At 43.2% G+C, this 21,160-nt stretch overlaps 1 long non-coding RNA gene across 1 annotated transcript; it reads left to right on the forward strand.

Annotated features, from left to right (window-relative positions):
• Positions 1-2,437: 2,437 nt before the first annotated feature.
• Positions 2,438-16,283, forward strand: LOC118571750. Its single transcript, XR_004943392.1, has 3 exons — positions 2,438-2,538; positions 15,892-16,018; positions 16,223-16,283. It is a non-coding gene; the product is annotated as an uncharacterized LOC118571750 (long non-coding RNA).
• The last annotated feature ends 4,877 nt before the right edge of the window (positions 16,284-21,160 follow it).

Consider the following 21,160-nt stretch of genomic DNA (forward strand, 5'->3'; position numbering starts at 1 on the left):
CAATTTGGGAAAAGATTTCCAGGCAACAATAAATACAGTTCCAGGTGCACAATAAAGCTTAAAGTGTGATGACATAAAGATATTAACAAAGTACATGTGACCATGAGAGTGGCTTCTATACCTAAAAGGCCTAGAGTCTAGTGTGATCTGTGACCGAGAGAGCATAGAGGTCAGCAGATCATAGAGTATATGTGACATCTTCTGTCATATGCTTAGTGGACTAGGGAAAGAAGACAATGATATAATCATTCTGGAAAATATTGATGAGGTCTGCCTCTGTAGCAAAAGATGGGTGAGGTCTGCTCCACAGATACCAAAAAAAAATTCACCAGGTCATTAACAAAATCCATTTTCAGCCTTTTGGATGGAATTCAGTTATTTGACTAGTATCTCCTCCACTGAGCAGATACCCCTGGGAGATTAAGATTCCTGGTCCTGTTTCTCCTTCTCTGTGAGTACAAGGACTTCTGTGCCTCCAACATGCAGCTATTCCATTATTATCATGTGCATGTGATTCCACCTGTTATTTTCCATTTTCAGGTACAAATGAGTAGCCCTGGGAAAGTACATTACCTGAGCCAGAAATCATGTAGTGAGCCAGACTGAACCTGTCAGTCAAGTGTTCTCATGGCTTTAAAGAATCCTCAGTGGAAGGCCTGCAGGCAGGACACAGGAGGAAATTCCTCCACAGAGCAGTGGAGCACAGCAGTAAAGCAGCTGGACAGGGATTCTTCATGCCATTGCCACTGCTGCTGGCTGCTGCTTCAGCACCGTCACAGGTTCCAGACAGGGTGTCCAAAAGTGGACAGTGGACTTGGGGGCAAAGGCCAGGGTGCCATAGTCCCACGTGGACTCCAGGACAAAGACTGACACTAAGGGTCCACATTGTTTGGGTCTAAGGGGCCCCACATGTTTGCCATTTGCTCTTAGAGACAGGGTCTCATGTACAACCCATGCTGGCCCCCATCTCACAGTGGTCTCCCTGCAACAGTGTCCTCAGTTCATAGTACATTGGTGTGCCATACCTAGCTTCCTTTTATTTCATTAGTAAATGTGAGGAAAAAGTACTAGCATTCAGGCAGCGTGGAGCAGGCCTTAAATCTTAGCACTCTGCATCATAGGCAAAATTTTCTTTATGTTTTTTAGGCTAGTCTAGTCTGCAGATCAAGTTCCTGTCCAGTCAGAACTGCGGAGTGAGACCCTGATAAAGAAAATGAAATAACAGAAGCATTATGTAAAAGTAAGCATTCTCAATTTGCTTTACTTATTTTCTCTAATGATGCAGAAGTAAGAGAAAACAACTCTGTAGACTGTAACACGAATCTTAAAAGGTCTTATTAATAAAAGCAAAGCTGGTGCTAAGTATTGGGGTGAATGAGGATAGATCAGAGAATCAGAACAAGCCACAAGCAACTTGCAAATTCCACAGCTGGTCTTGTTTCCTCAGACTGAAGGCCTCTGAGTCCTCACTCGAATGGATCTCAGCTGAAGTGCTGCGGAAAGCTAAAAGCTTAAAAAAGATTCTAATTTCTGGTCCTCACACTGTATACACCTTTCTGCTTCCTGCCATCACTTCCTGGGATTAAAGGCCTGTGTCACCATGCCTGGCTCTTTCCAGTGTGGCTTTGAACTCACAGAGATCTGGATGGATTTCTGCCTCTGGAATGCTAGGGTTAAAGGGGGTGTGCTATCATTTTCTTGTCTCTGTGTCTATCTAATGGCTGTTCTGTTTTCTGACCCCAGATAAGTTTATTAGGGTGCACAATATATTGGGTGTCATAATATCACCACAGTAGACTCCTTGTCAAATAGGTAAATATATATATATATATATATATATATATATATATATATATATATATATATATACAATTTAGTCATCAAGAGTATTGAGGCTCTCTAGGAAATATTGATATAAGTAAAAAGCTCACCCTGATCCAGTAGGGTTTACTTCCCTAAATCCTGTATTTACATTGATGGGCCTTTTCTACGAAATAACAGTTTAAGAGAGTGCATATTACTGCAAATTTTTGTTCTAAATCAAACTTTCTTTTTACATAAATGAAAATCATAGCATGTTTTCTACAGCACGCCTGAGGAATTGCTAGCCCAGAAAGTGGCAGGTTTCCTTTGTCCTTTCTCAGTTCATAGCAAAACCTAATTCCCCAGGAATAGAGTCTTGCTGAGTGCAGGAATAGTTCAGGAAAAACTTTGCAGTCCAGCCCCAAGTTCTGCATCAGTGTCAATCTCTGCAGGTCTGGGGCAGTTCTGTGCCTGGAGTGGAAGCCAGGGCTGCCAATCATTGGGCCCACTCACTTCACAGCACTGTCCCTAAGGGAGCTGTTTAGATCACTCAGTCCTCAGTAGCCAGTCAGGCCCTCCAGATTGATCGACACTTCACAATGGGGAGGGCACTTCCGGTCCGCCCTGCAGCATGGTCTGTGGCTCAGTGGTTACAGGTGGATCTCCAGTTCTGTGTGCTGGGCTGTGACAGGCTGGTAGAAGTGAGAAGAGCCTGTGATCTCGGAATCCACCATGGTGAGTCAGGGGCTGCTGTCCCTCGTGGGGAGAAGCGGCGGGAGCCAGAGTGGGGTCACACCGGAGCTGTGGACATGGCCTCAGGACGAACTGTCTGGAGTGATTCCCTCTTGTCCCCTGAGGTCCCTCAACTCCTAAGCAGAAGTGGGACCTCTGAGTGATTTATCGCTGGGGTTTGTGCCTTCAAAGAGCATCAAGGAGTGAGTCTTTGTGTGGAAATATCCTAGTCGACATGCAAGGCATGGTGATTATGATGATCATGTTTTCATTTCATTCAGTAAAAACTGTGGCCATGGATGGCAGATTTGCTAACTTGCAGAACCATGGCCAGTTTAGTGTCTTCTAAAAGTTCTGCACTTGGCATTGAACATTCAGATGTAGGATCCGTCTGCAGTTAATTCTGTGCAGGGTGTAAAGTCTGTGTCATTAACACGTTTGCATGTCGATGCCATGGTAATTCATTTACCTGTGTTATTAAGGCCACACTTACTGTGATTCCTGGCCTCCTGTGGTAAAATTGACTCTATATTTACTGTGTTTTTTATTTCCAAGTTTGCTCTCATGTTCTTGGATCTTTTTATTCTTTCTCAGTGCAGTGTTTTTGTTGTTGTTGTTGTTGTTTTAAGATTTATTTATTTATTTATTAAATATACAGATCTCATTACAGATGGTTGTGAGCCACCATGTGGGTGCTGGGAATTGAACTCAGGACCTCTGGAAGAGCAGTGGGTGCTCTTAACCTCTGAGCCATCTCTCCAGCCCCTGTTGTTGTTTTTAAGATAGGTTTTCTTAGTGTAGCCCTGGCTGTCCTGGAACTCACTCTGTAGACCAGGCTGGCCTCAAACAACCAAGTGCTGGGTTTAAAGGTTTGTGGGGCTGCCACCACCCAAGTTCAGTGCAGTCTTTATTACAATTTCATTCATAGTTCGAAGTCAGATGGTGTCACTGTGTGTACTATTTATTCAGTGATGTGTTGGTCAGTTTTTCATTCATGATGACATTTTTGTTTCTCATGCAATTTAGATTGTAGCATAAATTGTTAGACTTTAATTGGGCTTTTGCTGTACCTGTAGCTCAAATTCTACTTTGTTGTAATATTGACATAATAGACCCATGGTTGTTTTCTACTCAAGGTTAGTCCAGCTCCCTGTAAGAAAACCCATCCTCCATCAGGCACAGTTCCCAGTGGGATTCCAAACTCTGCATGTGTAAATGGGCAAGGTTACACCCTTTCCTTAAAAAGACTCTTCAATTATGTTTGCATGTGTATAGTTAACAGAGTTTGCATTGCTTCAGGGGATCTTTGCATTATGAGGATTAGGAGCACCTTCTCATTCTGAAATGCTCACTCACAAACAAAATCCTTGATGCCTCAGCTCAGATGTAACTAAAATGCTTGGCTTTTTTGCTTTTCCCAGTAAACAGTTTTCTGCCCTTTGGGGCTCTTTACCTGCTCTCTCTCAAGTGTTTCCATCAAGGGACTTTGACCCACAGTCTTTTACTAGCTTGAAGAGACAGAGCTTAGAAGAGGTTTTTAGGAACTTGTCCTCACCTCCTGCATTGCAGGGAGGATTTTTAAAGCTTGAAAGAGAAGTTAGAGAGTTTTGCTGTTTTAAGAGATTTGTTGATTTCCCTTGGAACTAATTACAGGTGATTCCCAAACTAATATCTTCAGGTGACCCTAATTTTTGTCTTTCTGAGAGAAAATTAAAGGCTTTAGTTTTTAAGTTTAAGAGAGCTTTTGAGAAAGATTAAAGCTTTTTAGAGAGAATATTCCCCCCAAATTTTGTAAGAAAAGATTTTAGTTTAATAGAAAGATTTTTCCCCCCCAAAATGCCAACTTTACCTAAAACTTCTGAACTTTAAGCTTTTTGGCTTTTTATACCCCCATTTTTGCCTCAGGGAGAAATCCCTTTCTCCTGCTGCTTGGACTCAGCATTTCAGGTGTCCCCAGGTCAAAAGCTTCCACAGGAAACTTCTGCTTCCCCATAAGCTCTGAGAAGAGCTTTTCACTACCTGTAAAGCTCAAAGAAAGAGTTTTTCCAGTTTGTGTTCATAGCCCCCAAAGTTAGAAAATTGAAGAGTATCTCTGTCTAGTTGCCTTTCTTATCTTAAATTTTTTCTACACCATCTTATACTTCTAAGTTTTTACTACACTGTATTACTATATTATAAGTTGTACTTATTTTTCACTAATAGTGAAAGGGCCATTGTAAGGGAAACAAAGCTCCCCCCCCCACTAGCTCTGCTAATTGCAGATTCAGTGGAAAATACTGCACTCTGCCCCCACGCCCCATACCAGAAAAGTTAGCCCATCATGCTATGCTAACAGGATGCTTGCAGGATGACCCCTGCGGTTGCGTTTGCAAGATAAATTGCTTGAGAAGTATGCTTGCCAAATAACCCCTTGCTAGATAAGCTTGGAATTCGTTTACCTACCCAAACTCTGAGAAAGACCGCAGAGACATCTGGCATCCAGGTGTCTGCACTGGGGGTGACCCCACTCCCCTGCCCTGGTAGAACTGCCTCATAAAAGGCCTGTGAGCCTCAAACTCGGGGTCACCAGCTACTCCTCTCGCTGGTGTCCCACGAGCTCGTGTTAAAGTAAAGCTTCATTTGTGACCCGATATCGGAGTGAAGCTCTCTGTTTTGAACCCCAACCCTAACAATAGAAATTGAGGAAGGGACAGAAGTTAGAAAATTTTGACAGAAGATTATTTTGTGCAGCAGCATCGGACATCCTTCCAGTCTGTTTTCCTTTTCTCTCGAGGATAAAAGCCCTGCCCCTCTAAATATACTATAACACTGGCATGCCACTTTCCACTCTCAGGGCTGATCATATTTTCACCAAAATCTCTGTAATTAAACTGTTATTTTCCTTTGTCTTTAGTCCCTATTACTTTGTCTTTAGTCCCTATTACCTTGTCTTTAGTCCCTGTTCATTTGTCTTTAGTTCCCCCACCATTTTTGTGTTTGGTCACCCACATTTTTTCTTTCTTTACTCCCTGTTCATGGCTCCATTCTGCGGGGTGATTTCCCACCAAACCCACATCTCCTCAGAGTTTTCTTGAGTGGTAGCAGCAGGAATTATTAGATAGAAGGATTTAGATTGTGGAGATGAACACATAGAAAATGAAGGATAGACTTGAGAGGGCCTAGAACCTTTTCCAATGGGCCCCAACTGTCTCTGCCCAGAGGGATTCAAAGAAATGCCTAAGGGTAGTACAAAACACTTCTCCCCAGCACAGCCAAGTACAGATTGTTTCAGATACCTCCACACAGGCCCAGGGTCCTAATCATCCAGTCTATGCAGATCTACGGACTAAAGCCACGAGGAACCTGAAAGTGGGCTTTCACCACACGCTATGTAAAAACATCTGCCTCAGTGTGGGCGCCCACTTTCTAGAGCTGAGGAGGTTGAATGCAACACTTGGTTAAATGGTTAAATGCAGCTCCTGGTTAAATGTCCAGGCTGCAGGATGCAGGCTCATTTCTCAAGGACTGAGAAGGGGGTATAGGGAAAAGGGGATGGCTGAAGAAAGCCACCCTGACCCTGGATCCCAGAACTAGTGAAAGATGGCTGAGATACGGGAACAAAGAAAAACAGTTTGACTGAGTCAGATCAGAGCCATCTCTGCCCCTGGCCAACTGACTTGTGAAACCAACCAATCACCGAGCAGGACAGTAGAACCCTGGGCCCCATGTCAATACCTGGTTGACTCCATCTCCAAGACATCCTGTGTAAATCGCCCTGCCTGGTCAGGCAGCTACTCTCCTGGACTCTTCTTCCCAAATAAATCTCTTTCTCAAAAGAGTTTTGGGTATGAAGATCTTCATTCACTGGCATAGAGAAGATCCTTGCTGAGACATCCCCCAGTGGACAGAGAAAGTGAGAACTGAAGGGTAACACTTTTCTCCAGAGCCAGAGAAGATTGCTACACTTATGCAGGGATTTCCCCTTTTGCAGAGTGAAGCAAAGAAGCAACATCCTAGGTCAGAGAAGCAGAGATCTACTAGGAAGTCCCCTTAAGTGAGGGCTGAGCCGAGCTCAGCTTTAGCGGCTCTCCAGGAGAGGAGCAGGATTGCTATATCCTGGGTGGAGCCTATCCCCCGTAACACCAGGTATATCTTGACTTTCCTGAACAGTCAGAATACCCTTCCCTGCTAAAGCAGTTCCAGGCCTGACTTTCCTGAGCAGTCAGAAAATTTCCCTTCCAGGGTTGGGCTGCTTCTTTGCAGTTCCGCTTTCAGAGCTGTGCTAAACAGCTCCAGGTGTCTGGGACACCTTCAGGGCAGAGCTGTTGTTCTGAGCAGCTCGAGGTGTCCAGGATTCCTCGCCCTCCAGGGATGAACTGTCTGTCTCCTTGAGTTCAGTCATCAGAGCTGTCCTAAGCAGCTCAAGGTGTTGCCTGACTCCCCAGGTAGTCAGGACCCCTCTCCCCAGAGTTGTTGCCGAAATTTACTTATATTCTTGGTGCAGAAACTTGGGACCAAACCCACAGAGTTGAAACCAGTTTATTTATTGGGGGTACGGCCAGGTACCAGAGCCAATGTGGAGATCCTAACTGTTACTTAGCAGGTTAAAGTTTGAGTCATGTGCTCAGAAAAGGGTGGAGATATGCAATAAAGACAGGTCCAGATGGAAAATAAACATCTAAACAGGTTACACTGTCTTTAAAAATGCCTGTAGGAGCCAAGCGGTGGTGGTGCATGCCTTTAATCCCAGCACTCAGGAGGCAGACACAGGAAGATCTCTGTGAGTAGAAGACCAGTCTGTGCTACCAAGTGAGTTCCAGGAAATGTGCAAAGTTTTACAGAGAAACTCTGTCTAAAAAAACAAAAAAACAAAAATGGGTGCAGGCTGAAGAAAGAAATGAAAAATATAGACAGTCATAGATAAAAATAGTTTAAAATATAATAAAGTTTTTAAAGAAAGAGTAAAGTAATATGAAAAAGAATAAACCACATAAAGATAAAAAATAACCAAGGAAAGCTGGTTGGTGGTCATGCACACCTTTAATACCAGCACTAGGGAGGCAGAGGCTGGTCCATCTTTGTGAGTTTGCGGTCAACCTGGGCTATCAATGAGTTTCAGGAAAGGCACAAAGCTACACAGAGAAACCTCATCTCGAAAAACCAAAGAAGGAAAGGAAGGAAGGAAGGAAGGAAGGAAGGAAGGAAGGAAGGAAAGAAGGAAGGAAGAAGGAAGAAATAAAGAAAGGAAAGGAAAGGAAAAAGGAAAGGAAAGGAAAAGAAAGGAAAAAAAATACACAGGGAATCTGGGGCATGAATGGTCGTATGTTGTTTTTGAACATTTTGAATCCTGATGAGTGAATGACAGCTGCTGAGAGACTTGGGATTGTAACAGGGGCTGCTGAATTAAACCAGCCCAGATACTTTAGGAATGCCTTAGCTTTAAAATGGAAGTCAGAACATGTATTTTGGGGAAGAGGTTATGCTTTTTTTCCATAGGAAACAAAAGGCTGTAGTTATGTTCAAGATTGATAGAGATCAGCTTTGACTGGTTGAGCCCCTCTGAAGATCCTGTTTACAGACATAAAAAAATAAACCTAGAACAACTATAAGACAAGTGACATATTTTACCTGCTCAAACATAAAACAAAAAGTCATTTTTGGCTGGCAAGTAGACAGTGCACAGTCCATGCTTGTGTTAATGCAGATAGGTATGTTACCTTTACAAGTTTGTGTGTTTTCAGAACAAGGGCACCAGAATGGAACTAGGGACCTCTGAAGAGCTGCCAGTGCTCTTAACCACAGAGCCATCTCTCTAGCTCCATGGACTGATTTCTTGAAAATACATTTAGTCTGTGGCAAGTTTATCTCTAGAAAATCTGTAATTTCTTTATTTTTAATCCTTAGAGATGTGTTGAGGTTCCACAAGTTTTTAAGGTCCCTGATGCGTCTGCTGTTAATATCCTGTTTTAATTTGTGGTGCTCTGATAGGATGCAGGGAGTTATTTCAATTTTCTTGTATCTGTTGAGACTTACTTTGTGTCTGAATATGTGGTCAATTATGGAGAAAGTTCTGTGATGTGCCTGTTGTGGGGTACTCACCAGAGAAGGCTGGTTAGATGTGGGTTTAAGCCAATAGAAAGTCTTTATTATCTGCCTGCAAGTACACTGGGTGTTCTGGATCCCAGTGTAGCCCTGAGCCTATTTCAGGATGAGCTTTTAAGCACAAAAAGCATGTTCTGGGTTGACAAACTTCAGTTAATGAGAACAGCTAGCCAAATGCAGAAGTAGTCTAAACAGCCAGGTTAGTACATTTACTTTCATTTATTTATTTGTTAGTTTGTTTTCAAGACAGGTCTCTCTGTGTAGCTTTGGAGTCTGTCCTGGAACTCACTTTGTATAGACCAGGCTGGCCTGAAACTCACGGAGATCTACACTGGGCTCTCTGCCTCTTGAGTGTTGGGATTAAAGTTGGGTACAAATACCTCCCGGTTACTCTTTCTTTAAAAACTATATTATTATTTTTAAAGTATATTTATCTGTCACTATCTATCTGCCTGCCTCTGCCTCCCTAGTGTTGTCATTAAATGTGTGTGTCACCACAGTCTGGCAAGGGTTAGTACATTTAGAGACTTCCAATTCCTATGCAGTTTGATGGATTAGACATTATTTATTCTTCTGGCATAGGGTTTGATTCTGCAAGAATTTTCTATTCCATAGGCCAGAATCTCTTTACTGATGTTTTCCAAGAAGCCTCAGTTTCACAAACCCAGTTTTGTAATGGAAATTCCCTTGTTTCTGGCAACCAGGGGGCCTAACCATGGAGTATGCATAGAATTGTAAACTTTGTTTCTCAATAGATAAACCCCAACATCTTTCCTTTCTCTAGACATTTGTCATGGGCATCAGTGAGCAGAGGTCAAATGAATATGGATTCCAGCTCTGTACTTAGATAGGTAACACCTTCCCTGCATCTGTCCTTCTTAGTTCCCAGGTCCAGGCCTAAGGCCCTGGGTGCTGCAGATGACCCTGCGTTCACACAAAAGTGAGACTCCAGAGGAGGGAGAGAGATGAGGAGGAGAACGGCTTTGGGATCAATGAAACAGAATTTTAATGGGTCCATAGTCCAGAGACAGTCCACGTGGCAGCATCTGGGGCTTCTGCTTTCTTGACCTGGGTGTAGTGGATCCGTGGTGTAATGCCAGCTACTTCACTGTCACATTAGTGGAGAGAATTACCTTTTTGGTCTTTCCAGGTTAGTTCCAGTGTTTCTTTGTCTACCTGCTTGACCCAGACAGTATCATTGGACTGGAGAAAGGATCCACTGGTGGTGGAGTCGGAGGTCAGCTGGGTGTCTAGGCTAGTGCAGTGAATAGCCTTTATGGAGGACTGCAGTGCCTGTAATGACCTGAGAAATTAATGGTTAGACTGCTTGCAAACAGCTGGTTTCTGAGCCTAGGAAGCAGTTGAGGTGGGAGGTAAGGGTGGATAGGATTTTTACCATAATCTCACGGGGGGCAGGGCGAATCCCTCCTTATGTGGGTTGGAGCTGTCAGAATCAAAGCAAAGGAAGGAGATCTATCCATTCTTTGGTAGACTCTTTTGAGAGTTTTGTTTGTTTATTTTTTTTTAATTCATGTCCTGTTTATTTCTTTATCTGGGTGGAATTCTGAGGTCTGTATGCACAATGAAGTTTTCAGTCTGTATATGAAGCTTTGGCCATTTATTGAGAGATTTTTGTCTATGAAAGCCTGGCCATTATTGGACCCCATTCTAGGGGGAGCCCAAGTCATGAGACCAGTTCCTGAAGGAGCTTTTCAAGCTGCTACTTTGAGTTGTTATGGTCTGGTTGGGGAAACACTTTTACTGACTAGGAAGGTGTATCTATCAAAACTAGCAAGTACCGTTATCCTTCCTGGGCAGGGTGGAATTTGGTGAAGTCATTTTTCCACAGTTTTTGGGCATCTTCCCCTGTCATTTGGATTCTTTCCTGGGTCAGGACTCTCTATTTTGGATTCACTTGAGCACAAACCTGAGACATCCAGCCGAGACATCCTTTGCTAGGCTATACTGTCTAGGTATAATATACCTTGTTCTGATTCAACTCTGAAAGTTTTGTGAACCCCTCATGAGTAGCCTTTGAGGTTAGTTACCAACAGTCCAGTCAGTTGTTTTTGGGAGAATGATCCTTCCCGCTGGTGTCCTCCATCATCCTGTGGTTTTGAACTGTTCATTTTATTTTACCATGGAGTGTCAGGCAGTAAAGGGTCATGTTATGTCATCAGAATGTCATTTCCCACCCCACTCCCATTCCAAAATATTTAAGTAGCCCCACTGAATTTGTAGGCAGCTAGGTCAGAAGCCTAGCAGTGGAGGACAGCAATTTGTAGGGGAAGCCAAATACCTTCTACGACAGCCAAGATTTTTTAAAAGTCCTTTCTGCATGTGGTGAAAAGCCCTCTTTCTCTATAGATCATGCAGTGGACATGCCCAACTGTAAAAGCATACTGACTGTCCATGTGTATGGTGAAGGAATTCCCCCACCCTCTCCTGAGACATTAGGTCAGATCTATCTGTTCTGCTCTCTGCACTGAGGTATCTGATGTGGGTCTAATTTTTTCAGTTAATGGAACTGCTATAGCTCCCATGTACCCGGGTTTATCTTTCATCTCTTGACAGTCATGGATGAGCACCTTTGTCAACACAGAAGAGGGTAGCTGAAACCATGGCGTGCTGTGCTCTGAGTCTAAGATCTTGATATAACCTTAACTTGTTTGTTTTGTTTAATGAAACTAGCATTAGCCTTGATATTTGTTAGACAGATGGACCAACCTGTAGCTACAGGGTCCTATCATTTGGACAGGCACGTCACAGGTCATTTTTATGGCCCAAAAGTTTGAATTAAAGCCCTTTTTATGTTTTGTTTCATGGACAAATATGGAAAAAGTTTTGAGACATCTGGATATTCTATGGCTGCAGTGGAAATCACGGGTCTATTTAAAGTCTTAAATGGCTTTTGTTCAGTCTAGGTCCTCATTATGGGCTCAGCACCCCCTTTGTGCTGGTGTATAAAGGCCTTGACAGTCTGGAAAGTCTGGTTCCAGAGGCATCAATATCCAGCTGCACCCAGGAACTCTTGAAGATGTCTCTTAGTCTTTGAGTTGGATCTGAAGGAGGGCAGCAATGCCATTCTAGTCAGGATTCTTTTCCTCCCCTCAGCTGGTAGTTAGGATGGGTAGGCCTCTACACATGGAGACTTTCTTAGCCCACAGGTTGTTAGCCCAAGTCTGTAACCCTTGTAGTTGTTCCTCAGTGGGCCCTTTACAATTTGTTTTCTTAGGACACCTGGAGGAAGGGCAGGATTTCTACATTTAATGTCTTTAACTTCTGGGGAACCTGGTCGAAGTATGTTGCCCATTATAACCACCCTTCTGGCTCTTTCTATATGAAAGCAAAAATGGCTGAATCCGCCAGGCGGTGGTGGTGCATGCCTTTTATCCCAGCACTGGGGAGGCAGAGCCAGGCGGGTCTCTGTGAGTTTGAGGCCATCCTGGGCTACCAAGTGAATTCCAGGAAAGGGGCAAAGATACATAGAGATACCCTGTCTCGAAAAACCAAAACCGAAACCAAACAACAACAACAACAAAATGGTTGAATCCCCACTACCAATGGGAGACTAAAGAATGCATCTTTCATGTCCAGGCAGTGCACACCTGTTTCTCTGGAAGAACCAGACTCATGAGAATTAGAGGTCCTGGGTTTCTTCACATGCAGGAGAGACATATTCCAGTGTGACTGGCAGGGCACCAGGATGCCTGTCTCATCAAGCCAGGCAATGTGAGCTTCATTTTCCCTGTTTGTTTCCAGGGTCATTTGTTATTGTTGATCTTTTGATAGGTGGCAGAACTTTCAGCTAGGAGATATTCTCTGATACCAAATTATTTCAGTGCATCTGTAGTCTGTGTCTCATTATCAGAGAAGGTGAAGGTGGCTTTCTGTAGCTGGAGAGCTTCTCTCCAAGTGCCACCAAGCCCCCGCGGTCCCACAACCCACGTGTGAAATAATCACTCAGAGGCTTATATTATGTATGAAATGTATGGCCATGTCAGGCTTCTTGTTGTCTACTTCTTCTATCTTAAATTAACCCATTTCTATTAATCTATAACTTGCCACGTGGTTCGTGGCTTACCTGTACCTTGTGGAGGCTGGCATCTCTCTCTACCTCAACCTTCCACTTCCCAGAATTCTCTTCTCTGCTTGTCCTGCCTATTCTTCCTGCCTGGCTACTGACCAATCAGCATTTTAATTATCCACAGAAATATCCACAGCAGCTTTCAGTTTGTACAGATGTTCTTGTCCAAATCAGTTTTTTCTTCTACACACACAGCTTTTGGACTATCTCCAGCAACTGGGACCTAGTTTTACCTTTAATTTTTAAAACACTTTTATAATATTTTTCTAATTCTCTGCTTGAATAGGTGACAAAGGCAATCTTTATAGCTGCTGTCTTTAATCTTTCTAAAAAGTACTTAGGGAAATTTCTTAAAGTGCCCTTGGTCAGTTGTGGACAGAAGGGAATATCTGTTCTTTCCTGGCTGCGTTGCCTGGCAGCAAATCCCTTGTCCTCCCAGGGGCAGTGTTTTCACTTTTTTCAGAGAAAAGGGTGGGTTTACACATCCCTGGTTGCAAAGAGACACAAATTATGGAAGAGAAAGTAGTGGAACTTTCTCCTTTTCTTAGAGCTCAGCCCAGGAGAACTTTTCCCTTTCCCTGGAACTATTTAGTGCAGGCACAAAGTGGAGGGAATGATCATCTGAGGAAATATTTCCCCTGACCTGTGTGCAGTCTGCTTAGATGGCCGTGGGTGTTGGGGCCTTTACTAGTGACCTGGTTGCATTTGTTAGAGCTCTGGAGGGATATGTATCCTGACTTCTTGGGAAGTCAGGCTATACCTACAAATGTTACATCCCTGGAGGGAAGGGTATCTGACATGTCAGGAAGTCAGGCTGTATCTACTGTTGTGAAGAGAAGGCATCATGGATACCTACATCTTTGAGGAGAAAGGCATCTTGATTTCTCTGAAAGTCAGGGCAATACTAGATCTAGGGACCTGTGAGTTATGGTCTCCCCTCAGGATGTGGCAATCCTGCTCCTCTCTGAGAGAAAGAAAGCCTTTACAGCTGAGCTCTGCTGTGCTCCTAAGGGAGCTTTCCCAGCAGAGGTAGACATAGAAAGACATGTAGAGACATATACACAGACAGACAGACATGCAATAAAAACCACCGGGGTGGCCATCACATATTCATACACCTGAACAGACAGAGCTATCCAATGATGAATGACCTGGTTCCCAGACACTGAGTCAGCATCCACATCTGACCTCTGCTCTGTGTCTACACAGAAGGCACTTCAACAATGCTTACCCCAGAAGTGACAGAACAGGTGACTTTCTCATTTGTTTCCTTTGAGATTGGAGGTGACAGATCTCTTCTGAAGCACTACGCTGTAATTGGTCAAAGGTAGTCCTGCAGGGTTTGAACAGGAATGGACCCATAGACTCATGTTTGAAGCTTGGCCTAAGGGAAGGGACACTATTAGGAGTTGTGGTCTTGTGGAATTCATGTGGCCTTGTTGGAGGAATTGTGTTGTGTGGCTGTGGGCTTTGGGATCTCAAATGCTCAAGCTAGGCCAAGTGTGCCTCAGTCTCCTTCTGCTGCCTCCTGATCAAGATGTAGAACTCTCAGCTTCTTCTCCAGCCTTACCTCTGCCTGCTGGCTGCCATGCTTCTTCCCACGATGATCACAGATTAAAACGTTATCATTAGATATTTGTTGTTTGCCCTGCATAGTTTTAGTCTTGCCTTGGTCCAATCTTTCCCTAATTCCTTGAAATGGAAATGTATATTTTGTGTCATAGTTTTTGCGTTGATATGAATTGTGTTTACATGAGGTCATAGTCAAAAGATTTCCTTGCGTGTCAGAAGAAACTGTGGACATTCAAACAGTATTGGGACTATCACATTATACGGGGATCTTTGAAATCAGACTAAATGCATTTTGCATCATGGTATGACTGTCAGCCTGTCATGTCCTGTGTCAAAATTTTGGGGGTTGAATGAAAACCTTCAAGGTGGTATGCTGAGTTTGAGCATTTGTCTTTGATGTGTGCCTTCATGGGTGACTAACAATCACAATTGTGACTTAGAGTCACAATTGGTGACTTCTCCTTAGGAGGAGGATCCTTTAGGAAGGAATATAGTCTCACCACATTTCTTTGTTTTGTTGAAAGGGAGCAGCCCCCTTCCTTCTCAAGTAGGCATGCCATCACCAACAGTTGAGACTCCATTCTTAAATAATGTAAGGTAAAGTAGAAACTATTGCTTTTCCTTGCCAATCCATATTTCTTGTGTGATATCTTTATGTTTATATTTTTGGCAGATTGAATCAGGCATTTCTACATGGCAGGCATTTGCTCTTGTGCTGAACTTTACCCATGTCATGACATTTGAACTTTGGCATTAGTTTCATTTTTTCAGAGCAAAACTACATGCATTCATGAAATTAATAGTGATCTCCTGAATCGCTGAATTGTCACTTTGTCATATTGTCTCTACCTTTGTGTATGTTTTTACACTTTTATATTGTTTTCAAATGTGTGATCTTATCTGTTGACCTATCTGTACATTCTCCCTCTCTTTTGGTGCTTTATTGTTTGAGGTTTAGCATTTACTTTACTAATGTTCTTGAGAACTCATTGGTCTCAGACAGCAACTTAATAAAAATGCTTTGCTTCCTGGGAATTATTAGCCTTACAGTTCAATAGGGGTCACTCCAGCTTCTGATAGACAAATATAGAACTTGTGTGAATGTTTAACTCTAGGGAGAAATTTTGAGTGAGGCCTGAGTGATTTCTTTTTTGTTGTTATTAGAGATAGGGTCTCACTATGTACCTTTGCCTGTCCTGGCAAACTCTTTACGGAGCAGGCAGGCTTGGAAAACACAGGGTTTCACCTGTCTCTGCAACCTGAGGGTTGGGATTAGAGGTGTGCACCACCACACCCTTATTGAAGTAAATAATTTTGATAAAATTCTGATGAAGTATACTATATAGTGTTACTCTGTTTGCATGTCTCTCTGTATATATTCCTAGGCATTTGTCCTGTTGTGCTGTATTCTGTTCTGTGGTCACAGGAATGGAAGGTGTCATTCTCTTTTGATGTTCCCTTTTAAAATGAGTTGGTGACTGCATTTGGTATTTACTGACCCCTGTCATAGCATGTATCAAGCACACAGAATTATGTAGATATATTCCAGTGGAGTGTACATTTACAATGCAGTCAGTCTCACCATTTCTATTATGTACATCTTTGGGATACTTTAGGATGCAGTGACCTATGAGGATGTGCATGTGAACTTCACTCATGAAGAGTGGGCTTTGCTGGATCCTTCCCAGAAGAGTCTCTATAAAGATGTAATGCTGGAAACCTACTGGAACCTCACTTGTATAGGTAAGAATGTGAACTTTCTGTCAGGTTTTAACTTAAGGGAAGAAGACTTTTTTTGTATGTGGGTACTCTCCTATAATTTTGAATGTTAAAGAAGAAAGATTCTGGTGAATATATCAGGCATTGTTCTAAGGTTCATGAAAACCAGAAATTCCAATTGTTCCTAAGTTCCCATAATATATCACATATTCTGGTACTGTGTTTTAGGATACAAATGGGAAGACAAAAATATTGAAGAACATTATCAAAATTCTACAAGACTTGGAAGGTAATTTTCACATGTAAGCTGATATATATGTATGTCTGTGATAAGTACTGGATTCCTGGTTGATGGATTCATCCATCACTGATGCAATAAGTTATGGACGAATTATGCAAATAAATAAATCCAGATGTAATAAACAGAGCATAGCAAAGCAGAGCACTCCAGGGAGCTCTCAGGAAGGCATGAGACAGATCAGGAGAGCACCAATGGCACATCTTTGGGCCAGGTCTTAAATAGCCAGTGGGCATGGGCATGGTCTCAGACATCTCTGTGGGAGGATTCGCCAATGGTGGGCTTTCTGAAATGATGCCCCCTCTGCTGGAGATTGTAAACATCTGAAAATTTTGGGGGGTATATATGGGTGCAGGTTCAATTCTGTTTACTTCCTGCTATCGTGGGACCATGTGGGGACAGGGAAGTTGGAGGTGAGGTGGGCCAATGTTCAGCAGGGGTATGGCTGGAGAAGATTTGGATAGCGGCCATCCAGGAGACCTCAGGCATCTGTTCTTGAGGAGGCAGAGCATGCAGTTTGGTAGGAGCAAAAAAATAGATTATCACTGGCACTCGGAATGGGGCTAGCATTGGTAGTAGCAAGACTGCCAGAAAGAATGGAAACTGAGAAGTGTCCTGGTTGTACAAAAGACTCTAGGGTGAATGAGTAAGGCATGAGGGCAGATATGCTCTTAATCGGGACATCTTGGAAAACAAGGTTTCAGTTGCTGGGTAGGTGACCACTTGTGCCTGGAGAGGTGGTATCAGCAGTGAAATCCCTGATGTTTGGGGATATGGCATGCTAAAACTACGGTTGATGTTTTCCAGGAGTACTGGAGCCATAGCATCTGCTGTTTTTCTGGAGGTTGGAAAAACATCCATTCTATAAATGTGTCAATATGAGTTAAGAGATATGGAGCATTGTTATGAGCAGGCATGTGGCTGAAATGAACCTGGTAGTATTTGTCCAGCTGACATCCTTGGTTGGTGGTTGGCACCCTCAGAGCTGATGCAGGAGCTGGTGTATGTGGAGGTCCCCCTGTGGGTTTGGCCTTGGCCCAGGCAGGAGGAGTGAACCTACAGAATATGCTCAAAATGGCTGGGGTCAAAAATAGGCTTTGGAAACTGATATTATTTTCCATCAGAACAGACTATCTACTGGAATTGATTTACATCTTGGTGTCATAGTACAGAGTTATGGCCTTGGGTTAAGGCATGAACAGTTTTAAGTCTAAATTCACTGAACAGTGGATGTTTGGTGAGTGAAGGCAGAGAGAGTTGAACATGCCTGCAGGGTTCTGTATCCTCTCTAATGCTAACCTGTCTCTAAAAGCTGAAAACAGTCAAATCCACAAAAATTTAAGGTCCCCTTAAAATTGTTTGTAATCAATGCTTTATCAGTTTGTCAAAACTGCATTTGTTAAAGCTAACACTTTGAACCTCTGAAGTTATATCTGAAACCAGTTGATCCTGTAGCATGGAGTCTGTGAATGAGGCACACCTGTCTCTATTTTTAACAGGAAATATACTAATGAGCTACTAAGGTGCTCGTACCCTTGGGATTGAGGGTGCTGTTAAACTGGGGAATCTATTAGTACCCTGGTCCTCAAACACCATCAGATCTGAGAAGGATATGTAAATGAGCAGGAGTGAGCCAGCTTTTCAGTTACCCAGGCAGTCCCAAGTCTCTCTGTGGTCACTGGGTGACAAGTCCCAGAGGTAGCACTTGTTCAGATGCCAAGTCCAGAGGATCTGACAGATTCTCTGTGGAGTAGAAATTTGGGGAGATTGGCCTTCCTGTCATGGCAGAGTGGCACAATTGTTACCCCACTGTGCCACTTATTCATAGTCTGGACATGATCTCAGCAGCAGTAAAAGGTGTGGAGCAGCTCCAGGTGGAGGATCTTCTATGGCCATCCACCTTCTTGGAGAAGATGCAGGATGCTTCCAGGAGTTGGCATGTCTTTCATAAAAAGCTTTTATATTAAATACTATATTCTCAGATCTCTGAGAGTGTTTGAGAATGGGGGAACCAAATCTGTTACGTTTATCTAAACTAGACAAAGGTTTTTTAGGTTTAACTTTGAGGGCATATGTAAGTTAAGTCTAAACATACAGTTTACCCAATTAGTTACAGCTGACCAATGTTAGTAAAACCCAGAAAATTCAGTCTGCAGTTTTCCGTGGTGATCCTGAGATATATCAGGCAAAACCAAGTTTTATCATTGCAAACAATTTAATTTCAATATCAGTTATCAAAACCAGCATTGTTTTAAATCCTGTTTAATAAACCTTGTGTTTAGGACAGGACAGAAATTATCAACAGAAATAGATCCTAACCCAAATTAAATTAGAGAGCTCATGTCTCCTTGGTAGGGCCAGTCAAGTGGTTACCTTTACTAAAGATAGTGGTGAAGTATTTTCTTAACCTCAGTTAAAATGGTGGCTGGTAATGTTCTCTTGAACAGTTTCGAAAGGAGTCATAAGCCATCCAGATTTTGAAACAAACCCAATTAGCAAGACACATTCAGGACACATAAACTCGGGCATTCAAAACTAGTCTGAAACTTACAAGTGTGGCCACACCATTCACACATTTCCACCATACATAAAAAGTAAACAGGATCATGAACAGAAACATTTTTTTTCATGAGGCTTCTAGCAGGTCGGGCAGCCTGATACCAGGATAAAAACAGAGTAGCAGCACATGCTGCCCAGTTGAGTAAGTCAGAGCGGCAAGTGGAGAATTTTGGAAAAAGAGATTTTTAGGAGGGTGGAAAGTGTAGCAAGTGTATTGAAGGAGAACAGGTGTAAGGGTGAAGTAGGCAGGTAGAATTTTAGGGGTAGGGAGTATGGGAGGAGGGACCCCATGGGCTGCAGCAACATGGTTGTAGTGGTGGAGGTAGTGGAGGTGGTGGACATGGTTGTGGAGGTGTTGAAGGTGGTGATGGTGGTGATGGAGCTGGTGGAGCTGGTGGTGGTAGAGATAGTGGAGGTGGTGGAGATGGTGGTGGATGTGGTAGAGGTTGGTGGAGGTTGTTGTTGTTGTTGTTGGTGGTGGTGGTGGTGGTGGTGGTGGTGGTGGTAGTGGTGGTAGAGATGGTGGAGATGGTGGTCGAGGTGGTAGAGGTTGTTGGTAGTGGTGGTGGTGGAGGTTGGTGGTGGAGGTAGTGGTAGAGATGGTGGCGATGGTGGTGGAGATGGTGGAGATGGTGGTGGTGTGCTGTGGCAGCAGCAACTCTGCTGGTATGGAGGAAAGAAGGAGGGAGCAGACAGACAGACAAACAGGCTGGAGATGTTTATGCAGTAGTTCAGGGTGTGAGAGCAGACAGGAACAGAGAATGGAGGTATTGTGGGGAGAACCCTGGTGTGTAAACCAGGAAGGAGAGAGGCAGGCAGACAGACAAACAGAACTGGGGAGGGGGAGGAATGGGAGCATTAGAATCACTGTGTTTCCTAACTACACACTGGGAACAAGATGCAGAGGAACAGGGAAGAGAGAAATGGGGCAGTATGTCCGCATCCCCAATTTGAAGGAAAAAAACCCAGAGTTTCTGGAGACTGAACTTGGACTTAGCAAGTACCCATTCTCAAGCCATTTACTGAGGATGTGGTTGGCAGCGGTTACAGAAATTGTTTCTGGGAGCTGTGTGTGGGGTGGACTCTGTAGTGAAGTCTGTCTCACACAGGGGAACCCCAAGGGCAGCGACTGTCAATACCCTGAAACAGGCTGGAGTCACCTGGCACTTCAGTGGCTCAGCAGGCAGTCTGGAGGCTGGAAGAGGTCCTGCACCTCTTAAGACATTGTGGTTTGGGAATGGGAGGCTTACTGAGCTGCTCATTCAGTGTGTCAGAGATGGAGTGGGCAGAGAGTGAATGGCCTTCCACAGCCACAGTACATGGTTGTGGAAGACTACTCATCTTGGCCAGTGCACCAAAGATAAGTATTGGATCCCCTGGGTCAGTGGGTTCTTTTGTCTGCAATGCAATAAAATAAATGAAACTGAAATAATAAATCCATATTTTATAAACAGAGCAAAACAAAGCAGAGCATTCCCAGGTGTCTCTCAGGAAAGCAGGAGATAGAACACAAGAGCACCCATGGAAGATCTATGGGCTGGATCTTATTTGGCTAGGAAGCATGGTCTCAGACATCTCTGGGGGAGGAGCCATGGATGGCAGGCTTTGTACAAGGGGATGCCTGAGCAGGAGATTTCAAATAGTTTGAGAAAATGTTAATGTGACCTGAACTTTTAATAAAAAGCAACTGTATAAAAAGGCTTAGGTTAGTGATGATTATTAAATTGTCACAACACAGTGTACACCAATGTCAGGTAGCTCATCACTGTTTGGAAGCTTTCTTTTAATGACAAAACATGGAAACAATGCCATAATAGTTTCAATCATAGCCATGTGAGAGGCAAGTTGTACAACTGCCCATCTAATTACCACCATGCCTTCCAATTATATCATTGATGAGGGCATTAGTGTATGGCCAAGACCTTTTATAAGCAAAGTTTTGGTAATACACCTAGTTTTGCTCATAAACTTGTAGTGACTGAATTACCATATTTTAGTGAGAGGAGCACTTTATGAGAGACCAAGAGGTGGTCTTGGTGTAGAAACATGAATCTCTATTCCACATCTGTTTGACAAACAAAACATTTGACTATGTGAATGCAATGTGAAATCCCTTTATTTGTTATCTTCCTTTACCAGATGTCACTCTGGATACCATCCATGTGAGCATAAGGGGAATGGAAAGAAGCATTGTAATTCTGTTTCTCTCAGAACAACTGGGAGATATGTGGTAGTCCCCACTATGAGAAGACATGATGACTGTGATACAAGTTTACAATTAAATAGTTTTCCAACTTCAGTGGGAATTC

The sequence above is a fragment of the Onychomys torridus genome, chromosome 21, assembly GCF_903995425.1.
Source record: "Onychomys torridus chromosome 21, mOncTor1.1, whole genome shotgun sequence".
Lineage (NCBI taxonomy): Eukaryota > Metazoa > Chordata > Mammalia > Rodentia > Cricetidae > Onychomys > Onychomys torridus.